The sequence below is a fragment of the Bubalus bubalis genome, chromosome 9 (assembly GCF_019923935.1).
Source record: "Bubalus bubalis isolate 160015118507 breed Murrah chromosome 9, NDDB_SH_1, whole genome shotgun sequence".
Taxonomy (NCBI): domain Eukaryota; kingdom Metazoa; phylum Chordata; class Mammalia; order Artiodactyla; family Bovidae; genus Bubalus; species Bubalus bubalis.
In genome coordinates this window covers 3942694-3964883 of record NC_059165.1, presented here as the reverse complement: position 1 = coordinate 3964883, position 22190 = coordinate 3942694, and the positions used below count along the sequence as shown (strand labels likewise).

The 22190-nt window shown below is 43.6% G+C and overlaps 1 protein-coding gene and 1 long non-coding RNA gene across 3 annotated transcripts in view; both read right to left on the bottom strand.

The window, feature by feature from the left end:
* Positions 1-22190, bottom strand: part of EFNA5 (ephrin A5) — a 288851-nt gene that overhangs the window by 212953 nt on the left and 53708 nt on the right. The window lies entirely within an intron of this gene.
* Positions 1193-22190, bottom strand: part of LOC123334962 — a 74252-nt gene continuing 53254 nt past the window's right edge. Inside the window, exon 2 of the long non-coding RNA XR_006553126.2 lies at positions 1193-20374. This is a non-coding gene — a long non-coding RNA (uncharacterized LOC123334962). The remainder of the gene's footprint in view (positions 20375-22190) is intronic.

The following is a 22190-nucleotide window of genomic DNA, read 5'->3' as shown; positions in this document are numbered from 1 at the left end:
TTCCCCCTCTATAAACCTTGCAAGGAAAAGACTTCCTTCATGCTCCTGCCTTCTCTTGACAACGGATTGCTATATCACCTTGTCTTACGTACATATATGGCCACATTTATACAGGACTGGAGAACACAGCTACGCATCTTCCACACCCTGGCTCCACGCATGCCTCTGAGCACAGCGGGTTACACACCTCATGTTCCAGCAGTGGAAGAGGTAGCCTCAGATGACGAGGTGGTCCAGAAATGCATTAATGAATGCTAACTTTGAGCCTTATTAGAGACAGTCATCTTGAATAGACAAACCAGGCTTCTTTACCTTGGTGGTTTCCTCACCTGTACACCAAGAATGCTGTCTATCAAAGCGATTAAGAGGATGAATGTAAATGACTAAGGAAGACAGTCTAGAGTTCCACAAAAATTGCTAAAGAAACAGGCATAACTCAGCTCTCTTACGGTGGTAGTTCCTTCCTATATTCTAACCTCCACCCTCCAAACCACAACCCTAGGAAGAATAACATTCTTGAAATACTTCCAAACGAGTTCCATCCAGAGGGAGTAGAATTTATAGCTCTGTGTCAAATGTCAGTGATCTGGGATCTCTAGTCACCGGCATGAATTTATCTTAAACGTAAATGGCATGCATCATGCAGAAGGCAAGATTCTCACGTGCTCCAGAGCCATAAGCCCGGACCAAGCTCACTGCAACCATAACTGCTTTCGGAAATTGTGCTGAGAAATAATGTGACCAGAACTCATTTAGATAGTCACTCGGATAGTTCATGTGCCCATATTCATGAGCATTTCTCACACCAATAATCACAGACACTTGTGACCAGTTTGGGTCTTCATGTAAAAATTTTAACAGTTGTGTGGGTGGGTCAAGAGGGGAGTATATGTGTGAAATAAATCTATCATTGTACATATTTTATTACCATCTGTTGTTTCAATGAGTTTTAATTACTTAACATGCAATTCTCAGTGCTGAGAATATATTTAAAAGTAAGCTACCCCACTCAAGTAGTTTCCACATATTTGGGGCTGGGTAGGGAGCAGGGAACAGAGCCACAAAACGTCAGAGGTCACAAAAATTCTCAGCCTGTGCACAAGCTTTACTTGGCCAGCACAGGATTTTTTTTTTTTTAAACAAGACTTAAAGTCAGTGTTGAATTGACCTAAAAATCGAGATTATTAGCTTGTCATAGAAATATGTTAACATCTGGCAACACTGTCATATTAATATTCATGTCTAGCCACAGAGCTGAACAGCAGTTGCCCTGTGAAGTAGAGCCTGAGCTCTCCAGATGACCACAGTCACACTTCTCTCCACAACACACCATCTTCCTCACTTACTTGTGTAACCCTCTTGGCCTTTATTGGCAGTTGAGTTTGAGACACCTGGGAGAGCTCAAAGAGCTTAACACCTGTAAAGATCTCCTGAATGCATCAATGAAGGATCAAACTTTACAAAAAAATCAGAGTAGACAGACAAGCCCAACATAAATTCCAGCCTATTTCTCAAAGCAGTTACTTTTACTACTGTTAATGTCATAGACATAGTAAATTCTGGCTTCCAACATTTAAAAAATCATTCGTGTAGAGAGACCTTCAATTATACAAACATTCAATCTTCACTAAGTCACAGCACACATTCGGTACACAAATCTGACCAAGAAGTCAATCAATGAATGTAAACCCAGCCCTTGTTTTTGAATAAAGCTAAGCCAAATAATGCATGGTTATTTGTAACACAGATTTTAAATACTCTGTGAATTCTCTCATTTTTTTTTAAACTAGAAAATCTGACCACACACAAAGAATTATTTAAAATGAGCCTTGAATACAGGAAATGAGGCAAACCAATGATATGACTTCTTTTAGATGGCTTTAAACTCTAAACTCCTTGGGGGTCAGGGGACCCCCACTCATACTCCTACCAAAAAGCTGTAGAGACAGAAACCCTGTAGAAGGGAAGGACCTCAGAGAGGAGACAGGGCCTTTTCCATACAGACCCATCAGCATAGGCGAACAGTAGGTGCTGAGCAGCAGTCTACAGCTAGGGAGGTGAAGGGACATCTCCAGCTGTGATGAAACCATCAGGCTTTCTAATGCCTCCACCAAAACAAGCCAGGGAGCCCTCTGCCATTTTTCCTGTGAATGAGTTCAGCCCATAAGCCACAGTGCAGACGGGAATAAACCAAGCTTCTTTGACGCATTTTTCTGAGTAGCCACAAGAAAAAACATCAATGAAGCAAAATCTGTTAACATTTCACGAAACCAGCAGTGAAAAATTTTACAAGGGAAGTGGGAAACTGCCCCCAGAAGAAGTTGTAGCATGTGGCCTCTGTTCACGCCCCTTGTTAGCAGTTTCTGTGCAAATTCCTTGTTGTCCAAGGATGTACATTGGCACCAGGTTTGAAAGAGCTCTGAGAGTGGCTGAGGGACCCTGACTGGGGCAAGAGATCCATCAGATGTATCTACATGACACTCCCTGCGTCAATCATCCATCCGTGACTGTCAAAGCAAGGCCAGACTGTTCTAGAAGGCTGCGCCTCTTCCTAGCCGAGAACCGGACTTCAGCATCGAGCCATTCAGTGGCTGTGCATCAGGAGAACACATCTGTTCCCTCTGGAAGCAGAGATTTCCAGCCAGTCTGCTCGATGACAAGTGGTCGAGAAGGCTGAGACTTCAGTGGGGAAACTGCTCGGTCTCTGACTCAAAACCCCACTTACTTTGCAGTTTTAAGGCGTGCCCACTTATTCAGACTGCTGGTCAACCTCCGCGGCCAACAGCTCCTGTTTCGGCTGCATATTAGAATCCCCTGGAGAGACAGCAAACCCACCACCTCTGGCCTCACCTGACACCAACCTGATGCCAATCACACCGGGACTCTCCAAGGGTGGGGTCCCAGCACGCTCTCCCCAGCCCCAAGTGGATTCTAAACGTGCAGCCAGTGTTGAGAACCACAGATCTAGGAGACGTAAATGGAAAAAAAGAAACAGAACCAAAAAGACAATGCTGAATGAAAGGCAGGCTGCCGCTGTAAAAGGACCCCCTCCTCATCAAGTGATTACAAACTTACCCTAGGTCTCCCAGGACAGCTCATGGCTCATCCCTCTCCTGACCCAGCCGGCACACTCTTTCCACCTGAATATCCTTTAGTTATTTATAATCCAGTTTGTTTTTTTTTTTTAAGTAAAGCTACTAAACTAGAATTATATTCTGCCTAGTAGAGAGCCCTTGTTTCTTTAAAAAAAAAAAAAAAGGTTATTTGTTTAGTAAAAAAGGATCAGGCAGAACAAGGTATGTGCTTGCGCTTTCACTGCGTTTCATTACTGGCCCTTGGAAAAATTACACTTGAATGGAGAAAGGGCGTCTTGTTTAGAATCATACTGGAAGCTTGGGTGTATCTGCCTTGTTGCTACAACCTGCTTCACCTGTACTGAAAAGGACAGCATTTGTGACAGTGGACGATCGTGAGGACCTTTTTATCAAAGACCAACCTGGAAAGTCAGGTGGACTGTTAAAGATTATGCGTACTGACACTCATTTGTCGTTACCTTCCAAACCATGAGATTGGATGAGTCAGCAGCGCTACCCCAGGCTGATAATGAGGGGTGGGCCTGAAAAGGCAGGGAAAGGCAAGGGAAGTGGGAAGGTGGGTGGGGGCAGGAGGGGAGGGGAGTAAAAAGGAAAAATGAGCTCGGTGACTGCAGGGTGTGACGGCGCAGGGTTTGCATAACCGTGCCAGCGGCCGTCATCACCACCATCCCCGGCCAAACCCTTCCACAGAGGCTCAGAGGTTGAACTTTTTTCAAAAGCTAATTTTTTTTTACAGCAAAACCCCAGTTAATAAAATGTTCCAGTAATCCCCTATCATCAAACTTTACTCCATTTGTGGTATGGAACTTCATTTATTCATATTTTTAGCTACGCAGTCAGGGCCTGCTAGCTTCCAGCCGGCCCCCTCGCCCGGCGCCCCCGAGACATGCCCTGTTGGGGGTCGCGGGCAGCGGGACCCCCAGGCTCTGCTGCAGATGCCGAAGCGCCCCGCTTGAAAGGAGGAGAACACAAAGGAATGGGCCACGAATCGGATTCCCACAGGCAGACGGCACTGGGGGCTCTCCCTGGCTCACGTTCGTGCCCTGGATACGAAGGAGACTGGGCCGGACGGCGGCTGCGTGGGTGCACCCTTGCTTTCTGTACTGTATCTCGTATCATATAGTTTAATTTGTGTGATCTGTGGTGGGTGGACGGATGACAAGCAGCAGCGAAGCGGAATCCAAGAAAACATGGAAAAAGAAGGAAGTGGAGTTACCCATCCCCACTTTAGTAACCAAAGAAGTACATTATAAAAACCAAGATTGAACCTTTGGTTTAAAAAAAATTTTTTTTTAACTTTGATTACACAGTTGGATTGGTTTTTGAATATGGTAATAAGTATAACCTTTAGAGTGGAAGGCCAGATGAGCAGATGGAACCTCATTAATAGTGAAAAACTATTAATCTTCCTAAGAGGAAGAAAAGTCAGTCATTCTTTACAAAGGAATTACTCTGTACAGTGTAATAAAAGGCAGAACTCACTACACAACTGGGGGCTTATTATGAAATGGATATGTCTGATCAAAGCCTGGACCAGACCCTAATAATCAAAATCACCTCACTCGATCATAAAAAGCTTAACTATACCATTAACACGAAGATCGGCTGTTATGTATCACCATGTACCCTTTTAAACTCATCATTCAATAAATACCCTGTACAGAAAAAGCAGCGGTAACTCATTCTAGGGAAGATGCGCAGGGAAAATAAAATTACTTTACTATAAACTCCACTCTCTCCAAAACTGTAACACTTATTCAGAGCAGGACTCGCTTCTGAGCACCCTAGCCCCCACAATGCCACAAGTCACACCACGCCCCTCAGCCTGGACACTACAGCACCAGGATCAAAAGCCTAAGATTCTGGACGAACAGACCAAAATGTGAGTCCCAGCTTTGCCCCTGCTAGCTGTGTGTATTATGCGCAAGATGATTATGCCTTCCAATCCTCAATTCCCTAATCTCTCAAATGAGGATACACTCTACCCCAAGCACGTTACCTACCAAGGAAAATGGTACATCAACCTGAAAAAGTGAAGGTGGGGGAAAGGGCACTTATATTTCCAGGTGGAAACAAGTAAGAAGACTTACGCTGCCAGCAGGAGATCATCACAACACTCCAAATGTTTATTTTTCTTAAGTTGTCTAGGCAAAAATATTTCCTGCTTTCCACTTCTGCTTGTCAAATCAAGACTGAGAAATAAAATTCAAGGGTAAGAAGTAAAGCTACAATTTTATTAATACTTAAAAACTATCTTGTTAGAAGAAAACGTGATTTTCCTAGTAGAAAGTGATAACAGATGTCTTTCCTTTTTCTTTTATTAACTTATCAATAATAATTTTGATCATTTGGAAGAGAGCCCAATCTCTGGCATCAAAGCGTTCAGAAAGTTATTCAAGTTGTAAAACTGGTCTCTAAGTGTCAGCAACAGGATATATGTAACTAGCAGGCTATGTCCACACCACACCACCGTCCCCTGTCCAGAGTGGACAAGAGAAAATATTGAGGAATCTGTTGTCACCACTGAGATTTTATATATTGAGAAAACCAGCACAAAGTAAGTCTTAAAGTGAAATCTCACTGGCACTTCACTAAGACAGATCAATTAAAAATTGGATCAGTGACAGCAAGACTCCAAGACCCAAAATCTGGCTCTGCCACTTATTAATTCAATGGCCTTGAGTAAGTTATTTAACTTCTCCCAGCTTATTTTGTCACCTGTAAATTAAGATTGATAACATTTCTTAAACTGGCGCAGTGATTAAATGAAATACAGTTAAACAGCCGGACACATTAAACAAAAAAAAAACAACAAAAAAAACTGTTTTAGAAGATAGCTCATTATTATAAAATTTGATTTAATATATTTTTTAAAACACCCACCAAAAAAGTTTATATAGTAAGGGGAATGAATGCTACTATTTTAATCCTTTTAAAGCCTAACATTAACTATCAAAGTGAAATCATAGCCTGTATAATATATATACACACACACAGCGTAAGGTATACAGGAGGAGACAAAGACAGATAGTGTACACACAGCCTTGTCTTGGTCAAATTTGGTTTTCTATCAGACAACCTAACAAATTCCAATGTAAGCTTCAACCCAGCCAACATTACTTGGAAATAGATTCATCTTCTGCAAAATTATTTCCTTCCACTGGCACTGACCCATCACCACAAACATCATTTAGGTTTTTTTTTCAGAGTGCTGAATTAGTAGCTGGATGCAAGAGCTGAGGAACATCTTGAAACCCAGCCATATTGTATCACACAGAATATAGCTTGGAAAAATATGACTTTTCACAAACAAAAAACTTGGCTAGAGAAGAGGGGAAGGAAAGATTAAAACAAAATATCTCCAAGTAAAAAGTGTAGAAAAGGAATTGAAACAAAAACACTGAGAATTAGGTGTACTCAAGTCTTGTGCATTGTTGCTGCTTCCAGGAGATGCATTTTGAATATAACAAGATGAATTTCAACAGACCATAAACCGGAGATTTTCAACATGATAAAGGGGAAGCGATATATATTCAATTTTTACAAGCACTGAGTGAGCAGAAAACTGAAAATTCTTCAGCTGCTGATAATGTGCTGATAGAAGTGCATCCCCCAACAGAATTCCTAATGAACTGCCAGAAAAAAATAAAGAGAGACAGAGAGAAGTATTCAACAAACTAGAGAGAACAAACGGTCACAGGACGGTAATGTAGACCTCTTAACAGTTTCCAGAGTCATTTTCCTATTTTTGAATAAGAAAATCTTTAAAGACCATTTGAACAATTTTTTTTAACCATTTCTAATAACCCTTGAGAGTCTTCAAAGACAAGAGCAACTCATAAAGTAATACATGTAGGAGATAACATGGAACATCTACCATTTCCGCTACGGAATGAGCTCCTTGCAAACCCCATGTGGGTGTTTCCCAGGCCTCACCACTATGCATCTTTCGGTAACACAGAGGGAAGACACGGGGCTTTTACTCACTCACATTTTACAGTCGAGATTCCTCTGTAAATTACTTAGCTCAGAGGAGGTGAGTAGCTTCCCTTACCAGAGTCTTGCCCTGGTCTCTGCCTTATTTTTAACATCTTATCCATAGTGACTGGCTCTGACACCAAACTGAGTGGGATACTAAATACTCCAAAAGGACAGATGGTAAGCAGTAAACTGAATTTATCCATGAATAGAGGAAATTACATTCTGGGAAAACTAGTTATGCTTAAATATAGAAATAGCAAGATTCATAATGGCCCACAGACTCTTTGTATGATGAGGAATACACAGAAAATGAAAAACCAGAGAATAAAACAGAATTATTCACTTGAGAAGTTTATAGCCTTTCCTTTGGGAGGCTATGAATTACAAATGCACCCACAAAGCAACTTCTGAACCCAAGAATACCTAGAGAACAACATATAAAAGGTCTATAAAATTCAGAATTCAGAATCAGAGTTATGAACCCTCCCTGACCAGTCTATTATAACATTAATTTGTTGCTCATCCAGTTACATTTAAATTCTCGGTTCTTAAACTGTAATATAACACTTTCATTCCTTTTCTCTAAAGTAGCCAATAATCTAATTAAAATTTTAATATTTCATTGCATGGCAAAATACCACAAAGTTTAACTCTAACTCATATGAATGTAGAATGCTTATATTCACTGTCTTTTAGCTCAATTCTCTAACTTAAAGATGCACAAAGAATTAGGCATCAGTTAGGTTCAAATGAAAAACAGAACTCTGGATTGGGGGCATCCTGAAGTCCAAGACAAAGTTGTTTCCCTATTTAGTAAGTATTGTGGATATATTAAAGCAAATAAAAAAAATATCATGTTTACTCAACTTTTATAGCAGCTTATAAGGTCTACAAGGAAATGGGCAAGGAAACAGGATAAAGTTCTGTAGGCACATATCTGAAATGTGTGCACAAGGTTTTATATATAACAGCATTGCTTATATAGAAAATTACTGCCAGCAACCCAAGGGTCCACCGCTAGGGATGGCCTAAATAAATTATAGCACATCCATACAATAAAATGAAGTTGTAAAGAATAATGAGCAAGCTTTCTGTGTACTGATATGGAATTTTCATATTTAAGTCTCCAATTTAAAAAGCAAGGTACAGAACAGAGGATATAATAAGCTCTGAGTATAACATGCTTTGAGGAAGAAAGAAGGGATTATAAAAATATATATTTGGATGTGCTTGTATTTGTACAAAAATGGAACACTCAAAATTCTAATAAAAGAGGTTCTCTCTACAGAGGATAGTGGGGACCAGGGGGAGAAAGGCAAGGGTGGAAGGCAAACAATATGTTTCTTTTAATATTGGGTTGATTTTTAACCTCATGAATGCGTTAACTCAAAATGTAAAACGTAAAATCAAGTAGAAGTTCTACAGACAACAGAAACTGATAGAGAATTTTTAATCATACAGTAATTATAAGGACTCCCCTGGTGGCTCAGATGGTAAAGAATCTGCCTGCAGTGCAGGAGACCTGGTTGTTTGATCTGTGGGTCCGTAAAAGACCCTGGAGATAGGAATGGCTACCCACTCCAGTATTCTCACCTGGAGAATTCTGTGGACAGAGGAGCCTGGCAGGCTACCGTCCTAAGTATCACTGCAGTCTAGAAAGACTTATCATCAAATACTGAATGCAAAGTAGCTACCTATAGAGCACGTGACAAACTTTGCAGATTTGCTGAGGCAAGAAGAGTGATTGCCAGTGTACGTTTCCAGGAAAATCTTCCTGTAGGGAGCTTGCTGTAAAGACTCCAGCGAGAGCTCTCATTTTCAAAATGCATCTCCTAGGGCGTGCCTTATAGACACGCAGGAGCAGCAGCGTCGAGGAACACAGCTGGAAAATCCTGAGTGTCCGCTAGAGCCCAAAGCAGCAGCCTCCCCTGAGGACTCTCCCCAGTCGCCTGAATAGGTTCCACACTTGCAAAAGGAACTATGAAGTCATCGGCCGATGGTGACTACAGCCCCGGCCGGAGCGGCAGGAGGCTGGGTGCTGGCGCCCCTGGGTGCCGTCGGGTGAGGAGTCTGGGCCGCCACTGCTGGCTGGGGCTCCTCAAAGGCTACTTCCCAAAAGAAGTCGTCCTGCACCCAAGGTGACCAGAGGGAACTGAAGGCCAAGTTGACAAGACACGGATTGCAGGAGGTTCCCCAGGACTGCGGGAAGAGACAGAACAGTGGCGGAAAGCCGAAATGTGGGCAACTGGAATAGCAGGCGGCAAAGGGAAACGAGTATAAATTACATCTGGAGGATGATCAATGGGCTACAGGGTGTCAGAACCCAGGAAAGGAACTTGCAGCCTCCGATGAAGACTGCGTCCTAATGCGCTGCTGGAGCCCAAAGGCCAACTGTCAGCTGATGGTAATCAGCTCAGTTACTGAAAGTGTTTCCCTCTTAATACCCAAACCTAAAGTATGCTGACACCTGGTATTCCATCTTAAATTCGGACCCTACCACTCAAAGACTGCAGACAGTCAAGAGGAGAGAAATGACAGTGATCCAGATAGGGAGAGACCCAGAAGACTTAAAAGGATTAGAATCCCTTTGTCTATAAGAGTGAGAGCTGAAAAACATGATGATCAAGTTCTTATTACCCCCAAACCTGGGATATGAGACACTAAAGCAAGGAGTCTTCATGAAGCATGCGGCGAGCTTAGAGAACTCATTAACCCAGCAGGGGTTCATACTGAATCGAAAAGTGACTTCTAAAGACGAGTTCAGATGGTTTCATGGTAATACATTCACAATGCATTATTTCTAGAAATAAGCACCATTGGTATTATATGCCAAGGGAAGGAAGCTTTGTCCACAATCTTTTGGCCCTGTTGGCAAGCAAAGAAACTCATAATACACTCCTACCTCTATCTCAGCTTAGGTCCACTGACAAGACCAACAATGGGGAAATCTCAAAGGGAAAGAATGTAAACCTCAAAGCATAACCTGTGAGATGCACCAGGTAACTCACCACCAGTCTCTGCTCACCATGCCCTGGGCTACACCATCTTCTCAGGACTGTAAGTAAACACCATTCTGAAAAGTCACCCTAAACAGATCAAGGGTACAAATGTAAACAAGGTTAAGAAATCTGTGTAATTCAATCTCAGGAAGACTGCAGAATGATAGGGAAAACTTCTTAGCTGATTGAGAGGATGAGGCAATGATCTTCTCTTTAAAGAAGAGTTCATACATTTGAAACACAGAAGGACTGAGTGACACTGAGGTTCAGGACATTTCCTAAGGGTGAGAGTGTGGATTGAGCTAGACACTGCCAGGCGCTCTGAGTTCTCTAACCCATGCTTTCAGAGTGTCTCCTTTTACTTTTGATTAGTACCTTTACCAAAACAAAAAGCAGAAAAAAACTAGACTAACTTGTGGGGGTAACCTGGAACCCTGATAATGTGACTGCACGCTGATGACTCATCGAGACAACAAACTCTGCATGCCAAAGTACTCATTAAACACATTCGATGTTTTCTCAAAAAGCTATGTTTGGGGATGGAGGTAATTCACAGCTTTCCAGGAACTTTTTTTCCCTTTCTGGCCTTAATGCATATATTTAAATTTTCCTTAATTTACTGAATACTTCCAATGAGCATTACTCTGAATCTAACACTCCAGTTAATCTTGGGAAAGAGACAAGAGAGCTAACCAGAAGCAAAGAAGGAATGGGAATTTATGATCACTGGGGAAACGTGCGCTTTATTAATGGAATTCCAAGTAAAGACATTCAGTGTGAGTAGCCCTTTCACAGTCTCCATTTAACACAGGAGTTAAATTGGGAAAATCGACAGACACTGGTCCCTTGACTCTCGAAAACCCAGCCTTTTATAAAACGTCTGTAAGTCCTAATACTGTGCAGGGGCCAGGGGGCAGGGTTGGGCCTTCCTTACATCTAAACAGGCCTGTTAATGTATGTGGATGTGTAGTCCCAATAAATAACCCTTCCAAGAAGGAAAAAAAAAAGGCAAAGAGACTATTGGGTAAAGACAGAAATCAGAGCCTGTTAACTGCTTTTAGAAGGGAAAGTGGAATTGCTTCTTGTTTGGGGGTGAAAATTTCATCAGCAAACACAGAACATCACGAACAAAGCAAAGGAGCATTCAAGCAAAATAAACATGGCAAGCCAAAGCCCACATGCTTTATGGAACAGGAAGGTGGGGAGTCAGACCCTCCCGGGCCCACCCCACGTCCCACAGGCTGGAGACACGAGTAATAACCTGAGTTAATTACAAGGAAATTCTTATCTGGATTCACCCTGAAATCCTTATACCACTCCTGGGTTATAAAGGGAAGAAGGAAAGAAAAACCAATTTGGGAATCTGGAAGTCAGAGCAAGTTCTCGGTGGTTTAAAAGTGGCAGAGGAGAAGAGAAACTATGAAGAGGGAGCAAAAAAGAAAAGAAAAATACTAATTAGAGGAGCACAGAGGCTGTGGGCTCTGGGATAAAAAGCCCTCGACACTGGCAAGAGGCAGGAGAGCCAGCCATCTGGGAAATATCATAAAAAGTCAGGCTAAACCTACAAGACCTCAAAGGCTCCGGAGCACATTCCAGTATTACCAAAGAGTTCAATAACTGGTGTTCTTAATGAGAGTCCTGGTTCATTGAGAAAACTCGCCATCCTCTACCGGGCCCCGTCTGGCAATGACTATGACATTTTAGAACCATTTGCAATGAGAGCAGTTATAACTGTTTCATTGTTTAAAGGATTAAGCAGATTTAGGCCGAACTCCTCCTTTCTGAACACCCTAGACGGATTAGTTAGTAGAGGAAGGTTGTAGTTTCAGATGTATCAACGTGGAACATTATTCCTTCTAGCGGAACTGAACCAACCACCCCCCACCCCCCCGCCCCCAACGCATCCTATCCCATTTTTAGCTTAGAAAGGAGAGAATACAGAGTTAATTATGATTCTTCCAGCAAATATCATGGCAACGTTTATCCCTTCCCTTCACATAAATTCACAGGCTTTTCTAAGTGACAGGCTAAATCACCGTCTCTGTTACATGAGGATTTACACGTAGCAGAGATCCACAGGCTGTATCTCGGGAGAAGAGCGGGTCCATTCTGCATGATACGTACGAACCAAGGGAGAGGTGCCATTTCAGTCACTTTCTTCCATAAAACGCAACTGAGTCACTTCAGTTACTGCTGTGACTCACTTCCTAACCACTGGCCTCCAACAACATCCAAAATATTTAATCGCCGAATCTGTCGTCAGTGTTTCTGTGCAGGCGTCCCATGCTTGGGAATCTGCATTTGTTAAGAGGAGAAACTTTAAAAGCACACTAGACGCAGCATCCTTGGTGTCCTGCCACTCTACCTGTGAGGAGCTGTGACTTACATTAGCAAGTGAAAACTGGTAGGCATGAAACCTCTTTTACAAGAGCAAGCCAAAAGTGAGAGCAGAAATTTACTTGGTATGTACAGTTTTCCAAAGTGATGATTCCTGCCCATGGAACAAAGTGAGCTAATCTACTTTTCGAGAGACAATGACCTTTTAAAGCAACCGGTGATAGGTTTATTCCTTACTTTATGAAAAGACTATCAGTTCTTCAGCAGTATCACCAGGACAAGGTGATTTTATAAGGACTAATTCAGGTACTCCTTTTTCAAGGTGAAGCACGAATATTTCTCACAGTATAGTGGACACGAGCCAGCAGTATTCTGCATATATGCAATAAAATTCAGATGACCAATAAATCTTGAATAAGACATTATTGGAGAGCTAAGTCTCTATGCGAGAACCGCTGTTCCCTGTCACTAACACTAATCTTAATTTTCTTTTTTTTTTTTAAACTGGACCAATTTCCCTTTTGAAAAGTCAGCAGACAAAGACATTGGCTGTGTGGATCTCATGCCGTACTATCTCAGCAGCAATGTGAAATGCACAGGAACTGGAAAGGAAAAACAGAAGACTAGTCTCCGTGAAGGAAACAACTTAATTCAGTATTCTTCCTGCCCCAGAAGCATCTATCCTCAGCCTTACTATATTAAGAAGGAAAAAAACAAAGAAACATGGAGGAAGAAATACAGACATGAATGAAATACACAAGAAAGAAATAATCTAGAAATTTTTAAAAATGAATATAATTAGTGCAAGTTGCAATCCGCCAGAACACAAATCTGTTTAAGTCTACCCGCCTCACTCCCAGGCTTATTAAAATTGAGGAAGAATATCAGGGGAAGGAGTTGGGCATGTCTGTGAATTTTTTAAACACCCTAGATGATTCCGATTGGTCATCCTAGGTTAAAGTCGCATATCTATTCAAACCACAGTAGTCCACTCACTGGTTCACAAGCTCCTTTATTTGGTCAACTAACTTCATGGAGTGCTTTGTTGAGAGGTATTTTGATAGGCCCACTGGCCCCGAAATGGATTCAGACTTTGTTCTAAATCTCTCACCGTCTACAAATGGGTGTCTCCTTCTCGTTCCCAGGCACCTGACAACCAGCGACCTAATGACAGTGATCTAAACTAGCAGAACTAGTTAGTTCTTCACGACTGTTTGCTTTCGCTCAAAGAGAGCTACAGGGCGAAGGGATAGCGCTTCCACTGGGAGGAAAGCAATGTGGGACAAATTAGATGCCGCTCTAAGATTTAAAAGCTGGGGGGGAAACAGAGCTAACTGGAGGCAGCTGTTAGGATGTGGTTTCTGTGTTTATATTCTTCTCCTTCCCCCCTAAAGCCTCTTATGGGTATTAGGCAGGAAAGCATGCATATGACCCTTTGGGGGGAGCAGGCGCTCTTGACTCTAATGGGGCCACAGACCATAACTCAGCCTGAGACCCAAGTTACCTGCCAGGAGAAGGCAAACTCTGAGAAACCTTCATTTGATAATTAAAAAAAAAAAAATCTTCTAACTAAATATAGCCATATAGTAGAAAACTGCACTGCTGGAAGATAGCGGTCACTCTGCAGGAACAATAAATCGGAGCTAACTGGAGATTTAAGACTGACCTACCCGTCTGCAAACAGTACTTCCTGTTGCTGCTGTGACCTCTGCCCTCCTCTCCCCCAATTCCACCTTCAAACTCTCAACCCAGGATTTCAGCATGGCTCATTGCCAGCACCTTCCTCCTTTTTTGGGTGCAAAAGTGGTCCTGTTGATCCATACATATTTCAAGAGGCTTTGACTTTCAGCTTCAACTGAGAAGTAATGTCACATACTATTTAAAATAACACAGAGAATGTATTGTCCCTCCAAGCACCTCCCTTTCGCCTGCCTGCCCTGACCTCCCTTCCCTTCAATATTGTCCTCAATAAGGGGCTTTCTTTCCTCCGTGTACAGCCAATATGGGGAACCCAGAGGAAGTGGGGGGAAGGGAAGGATTTCTGCTTCTCTTGGCACTGAATGAAACGGTTTCCAGGGGAAAGCATATCGCTCCTATTTTAATAAAACTCCTGCTTCCTATATAATATCACTCAGGTCGCTTCAAGGTGGGAAGGCGATCAAACACAGAGACACGAGCGGGAGGCTACACTTGTGAACAGTAAACCACACAGCCCCCAAGCTTCAGGTCCACTCAGAGCACGCCGGCCCTCCCTCCCGCGCCCCAGCCACTCAGAGCACGCAGGCCCTCCATCCCGCGCCCCAGCCACTCAGAGCACGCAGGCCCTCCCTCCCGCGCCCCAGCCACACAACGACCGCGACCCAGCGCTGCTGTGTGCCCAAAAATAGCTGCTGCAACAACTTAAGGCAATGACGTCACATTTTACTTAAAAAAAAAATCCTTTTACTTTTCCGAGCTCTAGTCTTATCACCTGTGTCATAATGAACATCCATCGAAACAGACTCTTGCTGGCTCCCAGGACTGGCTTACACCTGAGTTTTAGTGCAGCCAAAAGAACAGACTAGAACAGTGTTGGTCTTAACACTTAAAATAGCTTTCATCTTCCCACTGGAGGGTGAATAAGCAGATGAATCCCTTTGATTCACAGAGGAAAACTTTTATTCCTTCCTCTGTCCCTCCCTCCCATCCATCCATCTATCCATCTTCCTGTTTTCTTTCTAATTGCTCTGGATACTTCAGCCCCTGCTACTCTATCCCGATCGGGGACACACACACACACACACGCATGTACAACATGTGCACACGTGACCGGCAGCGTGATGTGGCACAAGTTTTACCTGAACCACATACTGGCTATATGAGTTTGGCCAGTTACATAGTATCTTCAAAACTTTATCTTCCCCGTGCCTAAAATCAAGATGATAATTCTTTGCTCAGAGGACTAGCAAGTCATGGCCCAGCACAGCGGGAGTAGGCACTTTATAAATATTAGTTCCCACCTCTTCACCTCTCCCCAAGCACACTGCACTAATATTCTTTAAGTATCGACTTTACAGATCAATGGATAGGAAAAGGTATCTTCTGGGGGTTGCTGATGCTGGGGAAAGTCCCCAACTTTTTCTCCAGTGCCACTTTTTCTTATTTAAGCACTTCTTACCCTTTCTTTTGTCGATCTGTATTCTCATATCTGTAGTAGATTGATATTTGCTTTGCTTTTCTAATCTTGCATTAAGGTTAGGAGAGCCAATATACTGTAACCACGTTAAAAATAGATGCCAATTTTAAACAAACCTATAAATATAGTTATCCTGTCATTAGCCTTGACTTTTAAAGCTGTGTTTGAAATGTTATATATGTCCTACAGCAGTGAGAAGCCAATACAAAAGTTTATGTCCTAAGAGATTGTCCGCAAGTTCGAATAAAAACATCTTTGAACTAGACTGCTAGGACTAGTAACATATTTCAACACATGAGGAGGAGAAATGGAGGAGGCCTGTGATCTTCTCTGACCCCCAGGAGGGGCGTACACTCGCACACACTTAAATAAAACAGCGAGCAGGCTAGCCGGCTCTCTTCTGGGGATGCCACTACACGCATTTCTTCTCAGTCTCCAAACATTTGCAGTAGAGTTGGGGCCAGTTAATCGATATCTTAAAAAAACTGTTTTAAGACAAAACTGTCTATTTCACTTTCTGGTCATTGAATGTACAAACTTTTAAAACTAATGATTCCCCCCACCCCCACCCCGGGGATTTCAGGTTTTACTAACCTATACTACAAAATAATAAAAAATAATCTATTGTGACATTTAAAATCAATACGCATCATGACAGAGACTGTGATACCTGGAAGCTGAACTTGCACCTTTTCAGCTGAAAATTCAAAAGTTTGCCTTCTTTTTCTTCTTCACCTCTCAACAAAGTTTGTCCGGGGGAGGAGGAGAGTCGGGGTGGGAACACAGGAGGGCAGAAAGTAAAATATAAATGAACCTTCGGTGTCAAAAAGCGGCCTCACAGGCTTAGCACGAGTGGCCCTTATCTAGGAACAGACCTAGAGTGGACAAGCACACTCCTCCCTGGACGCCCCGTCTCCCTAACAACTCCCCCATCACGGTCTCCCAGAGCCGCCACCTTCACCAGATGCAGATAAGCTGTCAGAGCGTGCAAGTCCAAGCCACCTACGACCCACCTGCTCACAAATTTCCCTGAGTTTTTTTTTTTTTGTTTTAATCCAGCACCGCAAGAGGAAAATGGCGTTCAGCAAAGCCATCAGGAACACAGACCCAGCTCTTGCCTGAAGAGGGCTGGCAGCGTGCACCTGAGTGCCGCCGCGGTTAATTCAGAGGCAGGGCTTGCACTTGTAATAGAGAACGTCGCTTGCACTGAAGCAAAGGCTTCAGAAGCTAAGCGTCTCGTGCCGGCCTCCAGGTGTCTTGTCTGCGGCTCAGAAGACCCACCACTCTGCCCAGTCCTCAGACGGCTGGGCACCCCGCCCCCGGGTCTGTGGCTCCCTCTGCGCCCCTCTTGAGCAGCTGTGATTAGGAGACTCCATTGAGTCAATGACGCAACACAACCAGGGCGGACCTCCAGCCTGCGGCCTCCTCGGCGATGTCAGCTTCAGGCCGCGTGCACGGCAGGAAGACCCCCTCGGACCGCAGGCTGCCCCTCCGCCTCCTGCAGACCTGCGTCCAGACGCTGGGCCGCGTGCAGGACAGTCTTCCGGCCTGGCTGTGCTCGCCGAACGTGCCCTCTGCAAAGCCTCCTCCTCGTCCCCCGCCGGCCTCTGCGCCCGACGGCCGTGAGCAGGGGGGTCCCGAGAGGGGGCTCCCTGCACAGGACACGGGGGCTCCGGGCCTGGCCCGGCTGGAGGAGTGGGAAAGGAGGCGCCGCCAACCTCCCCTGGGGCGTCCCCCGCTGCTGGGGGGACCCGGCCACGCTCCGACGGGGCACCCCGTCCTCAGAGGGCAGCGGGGCCACCGTGGCACAGCACCCCCTTGTCTGCAGGGCCGCGGGCAGGCTCGGCTGATTCCAGAAGTTCGGCCAAGACTTCAGTCTGTCAGTGTCCATCCCTCCAGCCAACAGATAACTTCACTGGAGTCTGGAAAGCTCTTCTTAAATTAACCAAGCACCGTGCCGTCTATCCCAGCCCGACGCCGGCTAACTGCGCACGCAAAGCCTCCCGGCTCCCTCACACAGGGAGTCCTGGGTGTGACAGGCCTCCTCTGGCACACGGATGGCACACGTTCAGTGCCCACCTCTATGCAGCTACGATAACTCACAAAAGAAAAATAATGTCAAATAATTCAGTGGCTGTTCAGTTAAGTAAGCAGGAAACTGGAAGGACCAACTACAAGTACTTAGTCTAATTAAAAGGGTGTCCTCTCTAAATGTCTAACAAAAGGTGCCTGGGTGCTACCGTTCGGATGACGATGTCCTTTTTTAATGCCAGCCTTCGGTATCCCGCAAAGTGAGGAAAACAATGCACATTTACTATCGATAATTTGCATTCCTGTGATCAACAGGCGCAATCCCTCATCACGAAAATTACCCATAAAAGTGGTGATTAAAACTGTCTGCCATGCCAGCCAGTCTGCCCCCCTCCCATCTTCCCTGGCCGCCTTTGCTCTCTCTGCCCTGGTTATTAACATGAGTGGCAGGAGTAGTGGATCCACGTCAAAATGAGAGAAAATAATTCCTAAGCCGACAAAGGGCTTGAAACCCAGCAAGCGCCCCAGACGCTGAGCCATGCCACGCGGGGGAAGCAATATCACCGCAGCCCGCCGGGGGCCCCCCAGGCTGTGTGACTGCAGACGCCTCACCTCCTGTCCACGGCGCCACCAAGAGCGCTCAGCAGAGAGAAGGGGTCCCTGCGGGAAGCAGCTCCCCCTGAATCGCCCTGCTTCCCAGAGCCACGCGCCTCCAGAGACACGGCTGTCCGCCTTCCACCCCAGCATCCCTCCAGCCACCCGGGTCCCTGCCGGCCGGCGATTAACACCGGACGCCAGAGCTGTGCCTCTTGAAAGGTCGCGATAACAAATCCAATTTACGATTCTCAAAGGGACAAAACCCAAAAGGTGCACAAGTGGGGAAAAAAAAAATGTATTATTGTTTTAATTTTATTCATCAACAGGATCACCTCTCATTTAAGAAGCCAGCCTAGATAGCACTGTTCAACAGACTGCGCAGGGTGGGGGGGGCAGAGGGGACTGCACGGTGGTGGGGGGCCCGGGGGGAGGGGATGCCACCTGTCCTTCAGAGTCGAACCCGAGTTAGATTCTCTTCCATTATTTGCATCCTTAAAATAGTCAGATAGCTAGAGGTTCAAAGGGGCACAAAGCAGTACAGTACAGCCGCCTTCTTTCAAAGGGCCGGAGCAGCGATTCCAAGAGTTATTCAGGTCACAGAGAAATCACACTTCTTTATGCATCTCTAAAGAGCTCAGAGTTTTCCATTTTTATTAGCATTATTATAATATCGAAGGTTTTCAGGCATATCATGAGAGGAGCATTTACAGAGAAATGCTGAAGCAGACCAACCGCCTCCCGTTCTGAGCTTCCAAAGCCCGGCAGACATTTTGAAAAGCCTAATAAACACATTCAGTGGCAGGGTCGTGTTAATTTACAGATACATACAGCCAAACACTTCATGGGAGGAAGCAAATGACCAGTTATTTTTGTTAGCTACGAAGACCCAACACTGATACTTTGTCTTTATGAAGGCAAATTTTTGGGGGACTAACCCTCCATTTATAGAACTGTCATATTATTGAATTGTCACAAAAGCTTCTTTCTCTTTTTTAATCCCTTCTTAAATTTTGCTCTTGAAAAACTAGAATTTCTTTTGATTTTTTTTTTTAATGCATGTGATGTCAAAGTCCCATGGTTCTGATATAAATTCCATGAATGCTGGAAAAAAACGAATACGATCCTGTCACCAACTGCTCCTTTTATTCTCATGTCTCCTGCCCTCCGCCTGGCATTCTTTGGGGCGGCCCTGATCTTCCCGTAGAGGCACTGAGGCTTTAGGCGCAGATTCAAAGGTGGGAGACCAAAAAGGTCGTAGAGCAAGCCGAGAATATTCCAGCAATGCAGGTTTCGATCTTTGCTATTTCAGTGTTATTCCCGCTGAGCCTTGCGTGCCAAGAATACCGCTGGTGCTGTTCAGAGACACTCATGATGACTCAATGGAGAATCAGGAAACCTGGGCACTTAGCTATGCGCCTATTCCCAATGATATTCTGTCTCAACTCATCTCCATCCTCATAGAAACATGAAAGCGGGGCAATGACAGATATGAAGCCCAGCATGAGCTGCCTGGCAGAACTCTGCCTAGCAACACAGCTTTATCACTCCACCGCGCATAGGAGGCCAGAGTCCACGGGCAAGAATAATGACATAGAAACTGAGCCGGAGACGCCATGGTTTAAGGAGAAGGCTGCAAAAATCACATCGCGGAAGACAATGTTTGAAGCAGTCTTACCCTCAATCCGGAAGTACAAATGCAACGTTAGTAGACATCTTAACCCACAATGAACCAAATACTCAGTCAGCGGATGCCTTTGTTGCTATGTAAAATCACACGCTACGTGCAAATACCTAAGGTTGGAATCATTTCACAGAAGACAACATAAAACAATTTGCTCACATCTTGACTTAAAGCTGGGCCCTGAGCGCAGAAAAAGGGGGCTGAGCGTTCAAATTTTGTACACAAGTATACTTATATTTCCTTTATTCTGTTTCATCGATAGGCACGTGTGTCCAGAAGATTGTTTTTCCCTTAGTTGTTTTTTTTTTTTCTTTAAGAATTCTAGGTTCTGACTGCAGATATGTGAAGAGGCAAGACGCAGCACGAGCTTACTCCTTCTTTTCAGAGAATATGGCTTCCTGGAGCTGCAGTCACACTGGGCTCGCATTAGTTACAAAGATAAATACTGGCGAGTGAGCGAGACGGGCACTGCTGAGCCCTGGAAAGGAATTAAACTAGTTAGTTTAATGCAGCCTAAACCCACATCCTTGACCTAAATGAGTAACCGAAAGCACTGTAGAAGCAACCAAGGAGTGAATGAATGTGCACGGAGCAGTTATTTCAAATCATTTTCTCTGCCAGAATTCATTTAAAGAAACTGAATGGGTAACTGCTTCCGAACCCAGTGAGGCAACAATTCTGACAGCATTCCAACTTGACATTAGCACAGGACGGGAAGTGAGGACTTAGGGATGATGAACAGATAGATATCCTTCAGAGGCTTCTATTCTTCTCAGAAATTAAAAAGAATTTTAACATAAAATTTACACGTATGAAATATCGTCATTCAGTAGAGAACCTCAAGTTATTTTTGCTATGGTATATGTTATATAAACACCTACATGAAAATTACTTCAGGTTCCTAGACTAGAACTATGTTTCTCTTACTTATTTCCTGTATTTCCGAGTAAGTAACTTGCACTAATAAACATGAAACTTGATTAATCATAACTTTCATGATACGTATAATGAGTTATAGCAACATAATGAAATTGCGCAGAATCAGGAAAACACATGAATCACTGAGGAATGCCTAACAAGGCTATCTTCACTATGACGCTCTGGGTTCTTACAACCAGGAAAGCCTCTGTGTTTTAGAACACAGAATCATCAACAGCCCAAGCAAGCGAAAAATCGGCCTAGAAAGTGAACATTGTCTTTTCAAAACAGAATTTGAAATAACTGTTTTAAAAAATAAAAGCTCATTCAAAATATTTACCTTGATTGGCCCCTCAACCTAACTGGTAACCGTTGAGGTCCACACGGAATTAGTACTAAGAAGTTAGCAAGGAGAGCGTGCTCTTTGTTTAATCAGGATATAGATGCAAGGAGAAGGGCTTACTGCAACGCACAGTGAAGGTCTGGAACAAAGCTGTGAGCAGCTCTCCAACATAAAGGCCTCAGTTGTGATATTCCCGTCAGCCACTTTATTAATACAGGGGAAGCCTACTTAATGAACTGCTGAGAACCGAAGAGAGCCACTCTGAGAATACATTTTGTGTTTACCAGACTGTAAAATCTGCAGCAAGATCCCAGAATCCTCTTAGATGAATAAAAGTTAAAGGAAATAACCTTCTAGATATACAAACCCAGTAGCAAAACGGGGAATAAAACAAATTGTTTCCAAATAAAATTTCTGAAAGACTCATTGCTTTGGCAAAAGCCACAGAATTTGCTTCCTCATCTAGAAACAGTTATAAAGTAACACAAACAACTAAAGATAATTTCCTAAAAGACTTGAAACCCTATAACTTTAACCATTTTCTTTTGCAATAAAAAAAAATAAGAAAGATGAAGGTAAACCTTGGGAAAGACTGTGATTTTGTTTCTTTCATTAACTCAGCAATATAAACTTGAATTATATCACTAAGTTTATTTGCTAGTTACTCATTTCTAAGTGTCTTATACTAATAAAAATAAAATCTCAAGTGTTTTATAAAAGTAACGGGCCTGGAAAAATTGCTGAGGGTATCTTTTTTAATATCATGTAAGTTTCTTTTTATTTTCATGCCCTTGGGGTTGAAGAAATGACATTCAAGTTATTAACTATAATGTGACCAGTGTAATTACTACCACAAAATTAAAATAAACATAATCTTCAAGATGGTTCAAGTTTCCTAAAAAGGAAGAAAGCACTGAAAATTCCCTACAAATTGGTGATTGGGTGGCATAGTATGACCCTTGCTGTATGAACTTCTGTTCTCTATTTCTTCCTGACAGATCTCACTTCTACAGTGAAATAAATTAAAAACAAT